Consider the following 11110-nt stretch of genomic DNA (forward strand, 5'->3'; position numbering starts at 1 on the left):
CTGCGCTGGGAGACAAGTCACCCTATGCTTCTTCTAGATACTGAGGGACAGACAAATTCAGGCAGTAATTCAGTCCACTCTGAATTTTGAATTACTTTAGGTAGATGTCTGTATCTTTTCTTGTTGATTGTAGAGCTACATCTGCTATTGTCCTGGAACATTAAATCTCTTAAGTATAGTCTTCCAAATGTCAAAGAAGTGTTTCCTCTTTTCTAATGCCTTCATGATCTCAAATCTTTGCTTGAGGCTTATCACTGTATTTTATTTGCTCAAAAACTGAAGTACACAAGTGGCAAGATTATTCCAGTTTCTGCAGTCTTTCTTCCTAAGTGCAAAAATGTTACTGGTGATGTACCTACTTCCTAATGCTGTTTCATAAATGCAACACTGCAAAGATGACTTGTGTACCAAATAGATACAGATACAGTTTCCTGTATCTGTTGGTGGCAAAGTAGAAAGTGAAACCCAAGGGAGCACATGGGCCCATAATGATGCTTTTCTAGAATACTTTCTGAGAACCTTATAAAAATAAAGTAACGAAATATGAGTACTGAGAGCCACAAATGTTCTTTCCACAGAGTTTTTATCTTTGCCTTGACTTCTGTTTTGATGTGCTCTACAGCATGTTCTGGACCATGGTGTCCTGCCATCTAAGCTGGCATGCATTTTTGTGTTCATAGCAGGTTGTTACTCTTTTAGATGTACCTTCATTTTCCCATTCCAGAAACTGTAGTCAGAGGGTGGGGCCTGTTGCTTGCCATGGCTTGTCCCAGTGTGGAATCAAGACATACCCAAAATTTGGGTAGCACTCCCAGGTATTGCAAACTATAGACTGTGCTTCTGTCTGTGCTGTGAATGTTCTCAGTTGTCATCTAGCATGTTTCTGTAGTTTGTTTAGCATTGTAAATAAGCCAGGAAATAACATAACCTTTTCTGGAAATAGCTTCATCAAAAAACACCTTGGATTATGCAGATGTGGAAGGTATTTCTTGGTTCCTTCATCTCTGTGAATTTAAATATAGAATTACTTTGGATTTTTTTTCTTTTTTGCTTTTTAAATGTCACTTAAAGTATTCATGGTGTATAATTCTGTACACTGGTTGTATTACAAGTGGAAATATACGTTAAAGCGAAGTGACAAGAAGATTTTTATGAAGCATTGTAAGAGCTAGATACTTTTCCCAGTATCTCTCCTTACTGAGCTGGTTTCTGATTAATGGCATCTTATGGCTCGGTATGATTTCATTCTCATCTCAGAGAGCTTTCCTTTGGGAGGCTAATGGTATAAATATTCTTTCCTCGTCTTATATTGATTTTCCGTTACAAACAGATGGCACTATTAATAGATATGTATTTGGAACTTTAATAATTTTGTCATATAAAGGCCAGCCTTAGTGCATTTAAATAAAATATAGACACTGACATAATTTACTGTGGGTGAGTATAAAATAATACACAAAATGTGAATTAGAGTAAAGGTAATCTACATACAATAATTTCCAATTTTTGGTGGGGAAAAGATATTTTTTATTTACATTTTTAAATAACTGTTCCTGCATGTATTGTATTTCTTGCCCAGCTGCAATTGTGTGAAATTAAATGTGAGTAATTTCTTGCCACGTGGATCTTGGGTCTCATGAACGAAAGGGAGACTTAGGATGTTGAGAAGGAAGATGGGTAGCAGTGCAGATTCTTACTTGTGCCAGGGACAGTATAAATAGAGAACACTACGTATTCAAAAGCATCATAAAATAACTGAGAGTCTCTCATGTACTTTTATTAGAAGGCCAAAATGATTAGATGAAAGCCACAACTAGTTTATCGATATCTTGCCTTTTGTCACTCTGATAAAACTCCTTTGCTCATTCTTTTTTACCTCTATTTGAAACAGTGCAAACACAACCAGAGTGCTTTGGAGCAGTGGTATGTGGTGTTAACCTGGCAGATTCCAAACCAGTGCTGAAGTATTTTGGAAGCTCTGCCAATAGATGGAGAGGAGGATGCTTTGAAAACTTTCATTTGTGTAATAAAGGTGGTGTTGCCACCTGTGTGGTCTGTTTTCCCCTCACTGAAAGATTTGCAAGCTTTTGTCATTTCTGTTTTAGGAGTTCAGAAATGTGGGAGCTATTACAAAGTTATAAACCTCTGACCATATTATTTAATTCTCTGAAGTTCTAGCCTTCTACGTATCCTTGTTTTCTACATCAGTTATGTTCTAAATGGGAAAAACAAAAAACAAGCCAACAAAAACTCAACAGTTGTCACATGCAGAAGTGTTGTTAGCTCTCTTGTATTTGAGACTTTTTACAGAAGCATGAAAAAAATAAAAGCACACAAGGAAGTCTTAGCTCTTCAGTAATAGCTTTTTCACTGCTGGGAGGAAAAAGGAAAATAGACCCTCTGGTAAAAAGGAGCTCAGAAAACCTAATGTATCTATGAGAACTGCTCTGTGAGCAATCTATGCATCCCCTGTAGTCATCTTATGTAGCTTTTTTTCTAATACTTTCTTCCAGTTTAATTAGTCATTTGCCAAAAACAGTCAACCACAAGTGGTTTAAATGCAGCTTTAAATGTATACTTCAGACTTCTGAAACTGGTCTGTCTAATCTATACCAACACAAATTGTTTGATGTAATTTTCAAGACCAAATTGAAGGTTGGAGGTGGTGCTGGTGAACATGTTACTGTCATAAAATATGTGCAATAATTTAGTTTTGTAGTGTAGAATGGATTTACTAATTGGTAGCTGTTAAAGTTCATAATCTTTCGATTTTTCTTTTCTCTGACAAGGGCTGTGTTTTACTTTTTTTTTTTTTCTTCTAGGAGTGGCTGATATTAGCTGACTCATGGCACATAGAATTCACCAGCGGGCAGCTACAAAAACTTCTGATAGCCACAGTGAAAATCTTTCCCAAAATTTCAACTTCTTTCAGACTTAAGACTCACTTTCTCGAGCTGTAGATTAGAGGTGTCTAACAGTAAACCAGTTCCTACTGGAAAATACTGATGTGTCAGAGCTGAAGTTTTTATCCAGTAGTGAATGAGGATCAGACATCAGGCATTACATGAACCCAGTTGGCGTTCTTCTAGGTTAGCAAAAATTAAATGTGCTGTAGCCTGAAACTGCAACAAACCAGAGCATGCTCGTGCTTGAGTTTGTCACTGAATGAGCTTAGATTTTTGTAACTCCTCAAACTCTTCTGCTTTTACTGCAGCATTATTTCTAGGATGATCAGTTATGGGGCTGATAGTTTGCAAAGTGTTTTGAGGCTAAGGATTGCAACGCTTCTTGATTCTAACTCATAACTGATAGCTCTCTGAAGATTTGGGAAGACCTCGTGTCTTCAGGCCTAAGACAGACCATACAGCAAAATTGGATGTTGGTAACTTTCTCAAGGAGGTCTGCGGAGATGATGTCTAAAATTGGCCATTTCATTTGGCAACCAGGGCAAACCTTAGAAAGCACTGTTGTAGTAGTTCAGTTTTCAAAATTTAAAATTCACCATCAAATCAACTTGATTTCTTAGCCAACAGTTATGCTGAACATTGTTTTTTTCCATGTGGCATCTGTGGGAGTTGAGGGCATATAATATTTTGCTTGTTTGGATTGTTTCTCTTCTAAGAGAAGCCTAGAGGAGAAACTTGCTTTAGCTTTTATTCATTAAAAAATCTATGAGAACTGCTATATGAGCAATCTATGCATCCGCTGTAGTCATCTTGTATAGTTAATCTGGGTTCTGTCTTTACAGCTGAACAGCAGCACTCTTAAAGTAGATAGATTTCTTCCCAGTTATTTTAGGACCGTAATTCTGATGTTTAAGATTAAACTGAAAAGTTCCAGTGAATCCCCTTGTTTCATTGCACCATCTCTTTTTCTAATTGCGAGCCAAGCACATTCTGTAAATGAACCAGCAAGCACTCAACTCCTAGCACGGTTAAGGTAAGCAACCTAGAGCAGCACAGTTCTTGGGACTGTCTTAGGTGTCAGTTATTGTCCTCTGCTTGTTTATGTTCGTATCAATGTCTTTGCATTAGGTGAAAATACACAGCTGTATGTATTCCTTCCGAAAGCAGAAGTCGATGGTGGCCGTACATGGCCACAGCTGTGTGCGTGATGTGTGCCCAGCAATGCTCTGCACAGCACTGTTTTCTTAGCCTCCCCCATCTGATATCATGAAGTACAGTGATTCACCACTAGAAGTTTTGCAGCAAGGTGATGAGCAGACAACATGATACTGTGTAGATAAGCAGATGAGTAAGGGCTATGGCAGGTCAGAATACTGATAGAAAGGCTTGGCAGACAACTGCTGTAGTTGTTTGAGGGCACTAGTGCTTTCAGAGGGCTGACAACATCTCAATAAACGCATTTCTGAAGTAAATTTAATACAGTGTGAAAGCATCAAAAATGGCAACAAGGACTCTAATCTAGTGTGATTCAGATTAACTCTCAGTAGCTTACTGTAACCCACAGTAAAGTAATGCAGCTAGTATAGGTGGTCCTGTGAATTCTTCATTCTTATAGGTTGCAGATAAATCTTTTTTAAAATATGTACAAGGACGTGTTGTGTAAAGTGTTGTATGTAAAGGAGAAGACCAATTTTCAGTTTGATTTGAAGGCAAAGTCAACTCTTAGGAAAAGGATGTAATGACTCATGCAAGAGTAATCACAGTTTATGCAGGGCTGCCCAGCTACCAGTCCCATTACTGAGCACTCAGTCATGTTACTAAGGAAATTGCTACTTCTTTTCTAAGTCTTATTCATAAAACATGACAACGAACCATGACATTACTTCCTACGTAATGGCAGTGCCTGAAAATTTCCTGGAGTTTTTAGTGTTGTAAATGGAGACCATCTTACATGGTAACTCATCTGAATTGTTCATGTGATTTTAGACATTTTTCACTGAACTGTGGAACATGTGGAGAGGCAAGGTCCTTCCTGTGAAAATATTTACCACTGTGACGTGTTACAAAAATGAAAGCATAGGTCATACAGAAAGTACATGGCTCACAATACTAAAAGTGTCATCCCGATCCTCATCTTTTCTGTTTTCTGCCCAAATTTTGGTTTTCTTGAACAGGCCATAGCAAGACATTTTGTTGTCCAGGATGGGGTTGTGGTCTTATTGTTCTGATTAATTTACTTTGCCCTGCTCTTCCTCTCCCTTCTCCAGTTTTATTTTGAAGAAAGATCATGCTGAATTGTCCTATGGAAAATCTCCAAGGATTATTCTTTGTGTCATGACGTTCTGGAAACTGACAGTTTCTGAAACATTTATGATACATCTCTTCATCTATTCTCAGGCCCTCACTCACCTGATTTTTGCACAGCTGGCAATGTCAGAAGTTACCACTGCAGAGTGCTGTCAGATCGTAACTTCAAGGTTTTCTTCAGTGTCTGTATAATGTTAGAACATCCTGTAATCTGTGGAGAGATGGGTATGTGTGGAAGTTTGCATTCATCAGCATGCTGCCAGTGATGGGTCATCTCCTGCAAGAGAGAATTAACCCTTTGGGAAACAGTTGTCTTTTACTTTTTACCTGAACTTAATTGATATGGAAATTGCTACTGGAAAAGGTGTATGGCAATACATCAGTCGTGTTCTCCTCCTGCTTATGCCTTCCTTAGAGGAACCAAAGTGAGTTTGCCATGAGCAGGGGAGCACCAGTCAGAAGTGCTGCTGAGCTTCCTTTACATCAGTGTGTTGGATAAGTTTAATAATTTTCTGATCTTTTATTTTATCTTCTTCTTTCCCTGCAGTATATTGGAGCTCTCGCTACATTTGCTTTCTTTTTTTTTCCCTTTTTTTCCCCTCTGTTATATTAGACTAACCATCTAATTTGAGATTTACTCTGTTCATATCTGTGAAAATCCTCCAGATTTTTTTCCGAGAAATTTCCTCTCCCAATATGTACAACACACGAGGGCTAAATAATCTTGTCATGATGAGCTATACATTCATTAAGAGCCAGCTATACTTCAAAGGAAGGTACTGTGCTCCTTCTGTCTTGAATTGTTCCTTCTGTTTAAATCTCACTTTTCTGTAAGATAATTTTGAGTAGTTCAGATTGCAAGATGCAGTACTCTGGTCACTGCATGACAACAAATAACAGATATCCCAGTTCTACCAAATATCCAGAGATGTCACCTATGGGGAGTCACCACTGTGTTCAGCAGTTCAATCCTGCTGTTGTCACTACTGGATACAGATTAACTTGTTTGGACTGAGAATATCAAAACTTCCTTTTATTTTTGATGACTGCTTTGATAATATGCAGGTCGTAGGAGATTAATCACCTGCCTCTTAATGATCTTAGTTATTTAGACAGTTTAGGGACCACAACTTCAGTAATATTGTGTGGTCAGCCCTTGAAGCAGATACTTTGGAAGCTTGTTAAAGCTAGTCCTTGTAAGGATGGGGGAAGAGAGTGAAAGGATTAGACTTCAGAGTGAAAAGAAGATGCATGCAAGGGATTTCCCAAAAGAGAGGAATTGTACAGCCGATGGGAGCCAGGTGTTTAATGTCAAAATAAGATGCTTAGTTAGGCAGGTAAATATTTGCTTTTGAAATGTGAATGCCAATATGTTGGCTGTGAAGATGTTTCCAAAATGTTGGCTTAAGAGGGAAAGTGTTATCAAAATTATTGAACATGTGTCTTCTATTTATGGAGCAGTTTTTCCTTATGAGCCCTGTGTTTCCAGAAGCTATTCTGAATCACTGTAATCAGCCACTGAATGCCAAGAAAGAATTCCCAACCAGTCTATATTAAGGCCTCTGGCTTTAAAGTAAAGAGCTCAACCAATTGCATAAATGAAAGGTATTGACAGCTACGGGTATTTCCTGCTGGCTGGCTCACAGTGACAGATGGCAAGGCAAAGCAGTCCGTGTGATAGCCTCGCTTCCGTGTCAGGCACGTTATTAGGGCGCCAGGAAGCAATACTGTTTGTCGCAGGGAAGACTGTGGTGAACAGTAGCATGCCAGATGTGCACAGGCTGTGGTTGGATTGAAACGGGCAATAAATGGGATTATCTGGGGAAAGGAGATGTAAGGCTTGAGCGTGTATCTCAGAGGTGATGTTAAAAATGTAGGGGGGAGTGGGATGGATGTCTGGATGCAGAGTCAGACCGTGCTGTTCTTGGTAGCGGAGAGGGAACTAGCTCAGCATTTCTGGTTTTGAGGAAAGAGAGGGCGGTGAGTTTGCTGCCTTCAGCTGCTCTGCCCGATCCCTTACAGACGTTTGAGTCTTCATTCTGTTCGGCCAAACCTGTTGCCCAGATAACTGCTTGTAACACGGTGGGACGAGGGGGAAGTCTGTCGATGTAAGGAATTGGTGAATGGCACGTAAGCAATGTATTCTGAACGGTCCGTCAGCAGGGTGGATTTGGGAAACTTAATTCTAGTTCTGCAGTGCTAATTTGGGAGATGAAAGCCAAGTTCTTAAAGCCGAGGGAAAAGGAGCAGCGCGAGGTCACCGAACGTACGCGGCTGTGTGTCCCGGCGGCTCTCCGAGGGGCGGGGCGTCGTAAATCAGCGCCCCCGCTGCCCGCGCTGCTCACAGCGCCCGCGGTCGCCGCGCGGCCGGACTCTCGCACGGCCGGGCTCGGGCGGCGCCGCGCAGCCCCGCAGGTGAGCGGCTCCCGGAGTCGGGCCGTGCGCTGGGGTGAGGGCGGCGGTCGCGGAGCCCGGAAACTGAGGTCCGCGGCCGGGGTGTGAGGCGCCGTCTGCGCTTGCCGACGGGCGAGCGATAAGGCGCTCAGAAGGCTGAGGTTGAGTCACCTTTAGTTATTGCGATCCGCACTTCTTCGGGGCGGGCTGGCGCAGGTCTTCGCTCCGGCTTCCACCGTGGCAGGGCGAAACCCTGGGCCCTTCGAGAACGCCCCGGGCGGTTACTGCGGGCGCCCCGGCCGCCCCCTCACCCTGGCCGCCCTGCGGGCCCGAAGGGAAACCGCCCGGCCGGGAGCGGAACCGCAGCCGGCCTCCGGGAAGCCGAGCCAGAACGGGAGCGATCGGACCGGCGGCCGCTGGGACGGCGTTTTCCTTCGGGGCGGAGAACGACGAGCGGGGTTTGTGCGAGAGTTGATGCGCGCCCGTGCCCCCGAGATCCCGAAGGAGCGCGGCGCTCCCCGGCCCGGCCGCGTGGGCGAGTGGAGCGCAGCGGGTGCCGCGGGCCGGTGCTGTGCGTGAGCCGGCGGCCTGCGGGATCGGCGGCCGCGGAAATGCGGCGGTTGCTCGCAGGTGTACAAATCGAGGAGCTGGGGGTACCGATGTGTTTCGCTAGGGAGAAGGGAAATATTGCCGCCGTCTTCTTTGATCCGTTAGAGAGGACTTTGTACAAAAGCGTGGCTTTCTGTCCAAATTTGCGGTTTAGATAAGGTGGTTGTTCAAAATCATGAAGCACATACTTGCTGCTGAAAATTTTTTTTTGAAGTATTTAATTTGTGGTTAGTGTAGGGTTTTCTTTTACTAAAATCGTGGGAATACAACAGCAGGAAAATAATAAATTACTTTCTAGAGGAGGAATAAAAGTTTTGTTTTGAAGCATTAGCTGAGAAATGCTTAGATTGGACTGTAGCCGTCGTGAACTCTGCTTCCTCCAGCAAAATGGAGCTAGAATATTCACTGCAAGTTAAGGCTTCAGCAGCACAGAGCTGACTGTTGGTATTGGTTGGGCATTGAAGTTTGTGAGATTATAGTAGGTGATGAGATCTACTTGTTTGTTGAACCCTTTTTGCTGATTGCTTTCTAGGGCTTTTTTTTTTTTTTTTTTTTTATAGACATAAGGGCATTTTAAGTGTGAAAACTCAGGGAGAAAAGCATGGGTTTTATCTGTTTGTTTCATCTCAAAGCAGAGCAAATTCAAAGATAACTTGTCCTGGCCTACATGCTTTCAGTTGCTTTAGAATGCTGGTTATAAAGTGTATCTTAGATTGTCAGATTACAGTGCAGGGATCTATGGGGGGAGTCGTGTGTGTATACAGGGAGAGAGCAAGAACAGTTTGGTAATTCCCAAGGACCCTTTGGAAGCACTGGCCTGTCTTTAATCCTGTGGGGAGTTTCTGATGTTTGACAGACTTGCATGTTTTCTGATAGCAGCTTAAAGCCTTTGTACTACTGTGTATGCTTTCTCAATCTATTTCTGCTTATCAGAAGTTCTTGAGCCTTCATATTCTTCTCAAAGTCCTGTGACCCCTTGCAGCTACTGCGTGTTTATCTTGTTCAACAAACAAACAGAAACCCATAAAATAGAGGTTGTAGCCATCTGGGGAGAAGAAAAAGTCTTTTCTTGTTTCTTTCTATACTAGTGAAGACTACTTTGTATTGCTTCTCAGCAAATAATTAGCACAATATCTGTGTAGCATATGCAAACATACCAGGTAACTCTACAGTAAGATTGAAGTTCTGTATCCTTCTGTATTTACTGTTACTTCTTTCTAGGGTTGGAGGGGAGGTGGAAGACAGTTGTAAGGAAATTTGCTGTGTCAAAAGTAAGTGGGGTTCTTACAAAAGTTGACTTCATCCCTTAAAGACATGAGAACATACAGAGGTTATCCTTTGATTGGATATACTAAACCATTTTCTGGCCCTCTTAGCTTCGTAGTGTACATAGTGATATAGAAGTGGTAAGGCTGAGTGAAGTGACTGATGGTGATATGATAATGCTAAGTCTAGGCTTCAGAGAGTCTGAAATCTTGGTAGTTCTCCCTATTAGAAAATTTGCACTTCTCTCCGAATATTATTGATCTGATATCTAAAACTGGTTTAGTTATGATTCAGAGTTTTGAGATACCTTTGAGAGTCTGATTCAGAGCTTAGAAATTGCTTTTCAGTTTCCTTTTATGATATTTCATGTCCATGTAAAGCCTCGGACTGTTGGTTCTGCCATTCACAAATCTCTGACAGCAAACTAGAGATTTCCTTCACTTACCCTCCTTTAACATATGAAAACAAGATGTGGCCATTGGCACTGGTTTTGTTTCCTTGTGGGATGGAAAGGCTGCCTGCTTTTCCACCTGTGTCAAACCTGAGTGAAACTTCAGTCTATGAACTGCATCCAAAATTTTTTGTAAAGTCTGAACCAGAAAGTTTGTGTGAGGGCTGTTATTGTGCAGTGCCTGCTATTTTATTGTGTTCGCCCACAGTGTCAGAGGCGGATGTGTCAGAGGTGCTGTGGCAGTACAGGCTGAAGCTTCCCACCAATGTTCCATTACATGTTATTGCCGTGGGACAGATGGCAGCAAAGGGATGGTCTGGCAGAATGGGATCTGACATGGAAGAGCACATGAAGTAAAGGTGTGTCACCATTTCCACTCCACGTGGGGGAAAAAAAAAATGGCACCCACTGACATTCATCGCCTCTTGCTGAACATTGATGGAGACCACACAGTGGATGTGAGCACAGTGAGGCAGTGGGTGGTGCATTTCAGCAGTGACAACAGCAACAGCGGGCTGTCTCCACTGGTGCAGATTTTTATGAGCGTAGCGTGCAGGTTCTTGTTCATCAGTGGCAAAAACGCATTGCTCGTGGTGGCGACTGTGTTGAAAAATAGTATTTTGTAGCTGAGAATTTTCTTTATAGGATAGCGTGATTGTGCTCTTCATATCTGTTGTAGTTTCCTTGAAAATAAATAGAAGGAATTACTTTCGGAGCAGCATATGTATCTGCGTTCCAAAGCCAAGAGGGCATGAATAGAAAGGTTTTTGTGTATAGTTCTGGCAGAAGCAAAGTTTGCTTCATTGTTCGTGTCTTTTCTTTGGTTTTGAGCAATGATATGAAGAGATACCCATTCCGCTGGGCTAGAGCTTTGTTCATGTTTGATCTTGCCCGCCAGATACGTATGTCATTCTGTGCATGATCTCATAAGGTTCTGTAAAGGCCATGTTGATTTTAAAAATAACTTAATTTTTATTCATTCCCTTTTCTCCCCATTCATAACCAAAAGACAAGTTAGAAGTTAGCTGGAAACACTTTATGCCCTCCAATTTTCTGAACTCAGAATCTGACTTCTGCCAGTTCCATTCCCTTATACTTTTCTCAATTATGGACTGAAGAAAGAGAAATCCACATTCTCCGTTTAAAAACAAAACAAAAAAAAACAAAAAAACAAAAA

General features: G+C 41.9%; 1 protein-coding gene across 6 annotated transcripts in view; it reads left to right on the top strand.

Moving 5' to 3' along the window:
- Positions 1 to 11110, top strand: part of BCAR3 (BCAR3 adaptor protein, NSP family member) — a 107994-nt gene that overhangs the window by 29345 nt on the left and 67539 nt on the right. For 4 of the 6 annotated variants that reach the window (XM_042873284.1, XM_042873287.1, XM_042873286.1 and 1 more), the window contains exon 1: positions 7579 to 7628. The exons of 1 other annotated variant lie outside the window; for it this stretch is intronic. The gene's annotated coding sequence lies outside the window, so the exon portion shown is untranslated. Of the gene's footprint in view, positions 1 to 7578; positions 7629 to 7968; positions 8066 to 11110 lie in introns of those variants that run through there. One more of the 6 variants, XM_042873291.1, reaches the window with a different exon arrangement.

This window comes from Lagopus leucura, unplaced genomic scaffold, assembly GCF_019238085.1.
Source record: "Lagopus leucura isolate 7727_CA_CO unplaced genomic scaffold, USGS_WTPT01 Super-Scaffold_100009, whole genome shotgun sequence".
NCBI lineage: Eukaryota > Metazoa > Chordata > Aves > Galliformes > Phasianidae > Lagopus > Lagopus leucura.